Source organism: Cervus elaphus, chromosome 18 (assembly GCF_910594005.1).
Source record: "Cervus elaphus chromosome 18, mCerEla1.1, whole genome shotgun sequence".
NCBI classification, from domain to species: domain Eukaryota; kingdom Metazoa; phylum Chordata; class Mammalia; order Artiodactyla; family Cervidae; genus Cervus; species Cervus elaphus.
This window is the reverse complement of record NC_057832.1, coordinates 22,100,239-22,107,576: the sequence shown is the minus strand read 5'-3', so window position 1 is coordinate 22,107,576 and position 7,338 is coordinate 22,100,239. Positions and strand designations below refer to the sequence as shown.

Sequence of the window (7,338 nt, the reverse complement as noted above, 5' to 3'; positions counted from 1 at the left end):
ACCACTTTTATTGCAATAATAAAACTTGAAACTCATATGTGTGTGTGTTGGGGGGGAGAATGTGTGTGTGTGCACATGCACTCATGCATACTCAGTCATGTCTGACTCTGCAATCCCATGGACTGTAGCCTGCCAGCCTCCTTTGTCCATGGGATTCTCCAGGCGAGAATATTGGAGTGGATTGCCATCTTCCCGACTCAGGGATTGAACCCGCGTCTCCTGCGGTGGCAGGTGGATTCTTTACCAAGGTGTCACCTGGGAAGCCTCTGGAGACAGGGGGAATAGGCAGCAATTGCTTTCACCAAATCAGTACATGGGACAGCAATATGGTGGGGGAGAAGGAGGAGCCAGGGAACTCTGAGATCAGTAGGTCTTGCCGAGCAGAAAAACCAAGAGATGCTGAAGCTGTGATGACCAACATCATTTTCTTAAGACAGCAGGATTTGTCATGATGGCTGGGCTTTCATGGCTGTTAAGTATCTACAACAACACCCTCAATTTAACTTTCAATTAAAGTTTTTAAAATTTAAGAAGTGGTGCCTGGATGGTTATAAGATTATAAGAGTCATGAGTCTCCATTAAAAAAAACAACAGGCCATGAAGAAGGCTTCAGAGGTCCCTGCTGGCTTGGGGACAGATACAGGGGATGGTGGGGGTGGGACAGTAGAGGCAAAGACTCTCCCCCTTCCCATTTTAGTTTTGGGTTGGGCTTCTAATTCAACCCAAAGACATCTCTAAACTTGGAGAATAATTTGGACCTCAAAAGCACCTCAAATCTACTGTGACTTTGCAGTGCAAGAGCAACAAGAATGTTTAGTATGTAATAAAACTTTCATCCAGAAAAATAAGATATAGATTCTTTGTATCACCTCCCGCCGGCCCCATACATACACATAAACCAATTCCTGTTCTGAAGTTAACCCATAACTTGTGCCGTTAATACTTGACTAAAACCTAACTGCAACCTGGATCCAAAAGACTGAAACTCAATCTTCACCTCAAAATGAAAACAAACTAAAACAAGTAATGAGATTTATGGCCCATGGTTCAGGTCAACACCCGTGTGAGGAGAAAGGGGATGAGCAAAGCCGGTGACAGAACACAGTCGGCCAGGGAAGATGTTCATGCAAAGAGTAGTGGAACATCAAGAAAAGCTACCTGCAGACTTGCTGTGCATAGCTGGAGGAACCAGATCCTTCTATGGCATAGCCAAGAATGGGGAGCCCAGGAAGAAGATCATTCCAGTCATTCCAGTTTCAGAAGCTCCCACACAGACCAGATTGCCATTTGGGGGATGATGCCTGGATTCTGGGCATAATCTGGGGAGACAACTTGGCCCTGTGACCCAAACGCATCTGAGCAACACTTTGATTCCAGCCTCAGATCACTTCCTGCTCACTCAGCACCCAGCACAAACTTAAAGGGCTTATTTCTCTCCTGGGAGGAATCAGATTTCTTTCTATCCTCAGGTGCCTCATGTAGTGCACCACGCAGGTCTGGCTGCTCCTGGGGAAGGAGGGCCGGGCTCCAGGAAGACGGTCTCCACCTGCACTCCTGTGGTGTCCGGGCACAGGTACGCTGGGTGGGTTGGTGCTGCAAACGGCCGTGTGGCCCAAGAACGGACCTGCAGGCAGTTCCGCTACTTTTTGGGGGAAAGAGTCTCAGATATCAGGAGAAAGTTGCAAACATTAAATGGTGCATTTGGAGTGAACCTATCTCCATTGGTAGATGTTGCTTTTAAAATGTTCAACAACAGGGAACAATGACTGCAAAAAGAAGATGCAAAGCTAAATGCCATTTTTTCCTTTCATTACTTTCTAAAAGCGAAATGTAGTTTGATTTACAATGTTGTATTGGTTTCAGGTGTATAGCAGTGATTCAGTTATACACACACACAGTCACAGACACACATGTATTCTTTTTCAGATTCTTTTCCCTTATAGGTAATTACAAAATAATAAGTATAGTTCCCTGTGCTATACAGTAGGTCCTTGTTGGTTATCTATTTTATATAAAGTGGTGTGTATATATGTTAATCCTAACCTCCTAATTTATCCCTCCCCCTCCCCTTTTGCTATGGTAACCGTGTTTATTTTCTGTGTGTGGGTCTATTTCTGTTTTGTATATAAGTTCATTTGTATTTTTTTCTTTCCAGATTCCATATATAGGTTATGGAATATTTGTCTTTCTCTGTTATGGGTCATTTAGTGTGATAATCTCTAGACCCATCCTTGTTGCTGCAAATGGCATTATTTCATTGTTTTTTCATGGCTGAGTAATATTCCACTGGGCTTCCCTGGTGGCTCAAAGTTAAAAAATCTGCCTGCAAATGCAGGTCATGTGGGTTCAGTCCTAGGGTTGGGAAGATGCCCTGGAGAAGGAAATAGCAACCCACTCCAGTATTCTTGCCTGGGAAATCCCATGGGCAGAGGAAACTGGCTGGTTACAGTCCATAGCATTGCAAAGCATCAAACATGATGGAAAGACAGCAACCTACAAAAGACCATCCAGGAGGTCACTCAGAATTGCATGAAATGTGCTTAAAAATAACTGAAGACTGCTGTCAGACCTCCCCAGATGAGGACTCAACACAGAGGAACCCGCCCCACTGGGGATTGGCAAGTAGACTTAACTCAAATGCCTTCAGCTGCAGGAAATTTCATAGACTTGTTAGTGTTTTGGGTACTTTTTCAGGCTGGTGGAGGCATATCCCATGCAGACAGAAAAAGGTTCTGAAGTGGTTAAAGTCCTGCTTAGGGAAATTATTCCCCGATTTGGATTGCCTCACGCCCTTCAAAATGACAGTGGGATTGCTTTTGTCTCCAGTATAATTAAACAGGTGTCTAAAGCATTGCAAATTAATTGGAAACTATGTTCATCTCAGAGACCACAATCAATAGGAAAAAACCAAGAAAATGAATCATCTGTTAAAAAGGAGCATTGCTAAAATGTCAGGAGACTAATTTAACTTGGGATAAGGCCTTAACAGTGACCCTGCTATGGATCCGAGTGGCTCCTAGAAGTGGGCTTAAATTAAGCCCCTTTTGAATATGGTATGGTCAGCCATTCCAGGTGTCTGCCTGGGTGGGAGAAGCTTCTAGATGCTCTAAAAACCTAGAAATTGCCAATTATGTTAAAACCTTGGACCCTATAACAACCTCTGCTCATGAGTTTGCTTCCACCAGAACTAGCCTTTCCAACTGAAGTTGCTTTACATCCTTTCTGACCTGGAGACTGAGTCCTTCATCACACCCAGGAAGAATAAGGGCCTGGACATCAGTTGACGGCAAGGTGGACAGGGCCACACACGCTATTGTTTACCATGCATTCATCTGTCAAGTTGGCTGGAGTAAGCCATGGATTCATCACACTGGGATAAAAAACAGTACCACTATCATCTAAAAATGACCCTATTTCTGAGAGGCCTGGAGAGCAGTGGGTTTGTGAACTCTTAGAAGATTTACCTTGCTCTCTAAAAAATAAGCCAAGTGTTCATTATAATGTCACTGTAGCTAGAGAAGGGCCAGCATATTTAATTTTGTCCAAATAAATGGCATAGGAATGTATATGTGTTGGGAATAGGAACCAAAACCCCAAGTTTGATTAAATTAGACAATAAAGTGCTAAGGGCTTTAACCAGGTTCAGATAGTTGTAGATGAAAAAGGAAATTGGATGGTACTACTGATCAAAAGATTCTAAGGAATATTTTCTGTTCAAGGTTGATCAATTCCATTCTGTAATCACCTCTTTGTCATTCCTCTTCAGCTGGAATTAGATCTTTGTCCCTTTTCCCACAGGATTCTGAAATGGATCATTGATAGTAGAAAACTGTAATAGGGAAGAAACTCTGTATTCTATTACAAATTAACCACTAAAGGGATATTGCCTATAAGCCTAAATTATACATAATGGCACATCTCTGGGAACTCTGCTTCCCAGGAAGTCAGCGCTGAGTTAAAATAGCTTTGTCTAGCTCACAGGAAACATGCTGACCAGGCCCACCTGTGAACAGGCTTAGGCAGTGAGAAATTAACACATCCTTTCTAGGATTTTACCTCCCCCACCATGTTTTAATATAAAAGAAGCCTGAATTCTTTTTTTTTTTTTTAAACATTTCTCGGAACTTTAATGGGTTACAGAATGGAGCAGAGGGTTGTTCGTGGGGGAATGGACTATGCAGGTTTCAGTGAGGCGTGCAGACCCTGGGAACTCACCCTCAGTCACAGTGTGAATATCTTCTCTTCCTGATGATCTCAGTATTCCTTTTTGCCTCTCTCTGAACTTAAAAAAAAGGAACAATAACACTTTTATATTGGGGTATAATTGACTGACAATGTTGTGATAGTTTTAGGTGAACAGCAAGGGACTCAGCCATGTATATACATGGATCCATTCTCCCCCAAACTCCCCTCCCATCCAGGCTGCCACATGACATTGAGCTGAGTTTCCTGTGCGATAGAGCAGGTGCTTGTTGGTTATCCATTTTAAACACAGCAGTGTGTACCTGTCCACCCCAAGTCCCTAACTATCCCTTCCCCCTATCAAAGAAGCCTGAGTTCTAAATCAGAGAAGATGGTTTTTTGTGACACTGGTTCACTGAATAGTAGTTTATCAACTTCTCACTCTGCTGGCTTTCCAAATAAAGTCACTGTCCCTTACCCTAGCAACTCATCTCTCAATTAATTGACCTGTTGGGTGGTGAGCAGTTTGAGCTTGGACTTCTTAATGTACATTTTCTACTTCTTCTTTTGTATGTCTTTAAATCCTTAATCAACTTAAATATCTTTTGATATATGGAGTTGTTATTCAGTCACTCAATCATGTCCAACACTTTGCAACCCCATGTACTGCATCACGCCAGGCCTCCCTGTCCATCACTAACTCCCAGAGTTTGCTCAAACTCATGTCCATCGAGTTGGTGATGGCATCCAACCATTTCATCCCCTGTCGTCCTCTTCTCCTCCTGCCCTCAATCTTTCTCAGCATCAGGGTCTTTTCCAACGAACTGGCTCTTTGCATCAGGTGGTCAAAGTACTAGAGCTTTAGCATCAGTCCTTCCAACGAATATTCAGGGTTGATTTCCTTTAGGATTGACTGGTTGGATCTCCTTGCAGTCCAAGGGACTCTCAAGAGTCTTCTCCAGCACCACAGTTAGAAAGCATCAGTTCTATGGTGCTCAGCCTTCCTTATGGTCCAACTGTCACGTCTGTACATGATTACTGGAAAAACCATAGCTTTGACTATATGAACCTTTGTTGGCAAAGTGAAGTCTCTGCTTTTTAATAGGCCATCTAGGAACAAGCATCTTTTAATTTCATGGCTACAGTCATCATCCATAGCGATTCTGGAGCCCAAGAAAACAAAGTCTATCACTGTTTCCATTTTTCTCCCATCTACGTGCCATGAAGCAATGGGATTGTATCCCATGATCTTAGTTTTTCTGAATGAGTTTTAAGCCAGCTTTTCCACTCTCCTTTCATCAAGAGGCTCTTCAGTGCCTCTTTGCATTCTGCCATTGAGGTGGTGTCATCTGCATATTTGAGGTTACGAATATTTCTCCTAGCAATCTTGATTCCAGTTTGTGCTTCATCCAGCCCAGCATTTCTCACCCAGCCCAATACTTTGCATATAAGTTAAATAAACAGAGTGACAATATACAGTCTTGAGTAAGAAAGGGAATTTATTGCCCCCGCTCAGACTCAGGTTCAATCCCCGGGTTTGGTAAGATCCCCTGGAGTAGGAAATGGCAACTCACTCCAGTATTCTTGCCTGGAGAATCCCATGGATAGAGGAGCCTGGTGGGCTACAGTCCATAGGGTTGCAAAGAGTCAGAAACAACTGAGTGATTACCCATGCATGTACACACTCCCATAATTAATCAGTTGTCTCGGGACTATTTAAAGACTATGTCTATCTTTCCTTAGCAATGTGAAATCAAATATTACCTTATTCTAACATTTTCTGAATTAAGATATTTGTTTTATATTCTATTAATTTATATATTCCACATTGATAGCTAGAGCTTAATATGTCTATACATCCAATTGTTTCAATACAATTCCTACTCCTTCCATTGTATGTGTGTGTTCCTTCCATTATTCTATTTAAATTCTTTTTTGGATAGCCATGCCCATACATTACTTTTCTACAGTTTCCCTTTAAACTTTCATAATCTCTAAGTGCTCCAGCTCTATTTCCCTTGTGTGTGAATGTGTTTTGAAAGTGCTGGACCTTTTGGCCTTCAAGTAAATGTTTTTCCATTAATTTTTGTTAGTGATAGTGTCCTGAGATGAGGGTGGGATGGAAGGAGGTGAGGTGGGTTCTTCATTCTAGTTTACTCTCTCTACATCAGAGATGGCTGTCACTATTTTTCTCCTGAATCACTTAGGAAAAAACTCATCTTGCTATTCCAAACCTATCTAGTCTAGTCTCACAGAGTACAGTATAATCCTTTTAATTAGGGCTTCCCTGGTGGCTCAGATGGTAAAGAGTCTGCCTGCAATGCCAGAGACCCAGGTTCAATCTCTGAGTCAGGAAGATCCCCTGGAGAAGGGAATGACAAACCATCTTGAAGATCATGAAGACTTTGTACAAAGCCTGGCAAAGACATATGAAATTTCTCCAACATTGATTCTCAGCCTAGCCACATTCTACAATATGTGTACAACATATAAGAAATAATAATCTTCATCTACCCTACAAGATTTTAATTTCATTGACCTTATTGGCTAGAATCTGATTTAATATGCAACATTGAAAGAGAAAGGAAGAAGAAAATGATCTAGATAAAGATAAAAGCAAAACCAGATATTTCCAAATTCTAGAGGAGTAAGTGAAGAGGAACTAAAAAGCCTCTTGATGAAAGTGAAAGAGGAGAGTGAAAAAGTTGGCTTAAAGCTTAACATTCAGAAAACTAAGATTATGGCATCTGGTCCCAAAACCTCATGGGAAATAGATGGGGAGACAGTGGAAACAGTGTCAGACTTTATTTTTTTGGGCTCCAAAATCACTGCAGATGGTGACTGCAGCCATGATATTAAAAGATGCTTACTCCTTGGAAGGGAAGTTATGACCAATCTAGACAGCATATTAAAAAGCAGAGACATTACTTTGCCAACAAAGGTCCATCTGGTCAAGGCTATGGTTTTTCCAGTGGTCATGTATGGGTGTGAGAGTTGGACTGTGAAGAAAACTGAGCACCGAAAAATTAATGCTTTTGAACTGTGGTGTTGGAGAAGACTCTTGAGAGTCCCTTGGACTGCAAGGAGATCCAACCAGTCCATCCTAAAGGAGATAAGTCCTGGGTGTTCATTGGAAGGACTGATGCTGAAGCTGAA

General features: G+C 42.0%; 1 pseudogene; it reads right to left on the bottom strand.

The window, feature by feature from the left end:
- Positions 1-1,245: 1,245 nt before the first annotated feature.
- Positions 1,246-4,068, bottom strand: LOC122674712 (annotated as a pseudogene).
- Positions 4,069-7,338: the final 3,270 nt, after the last annotated feature.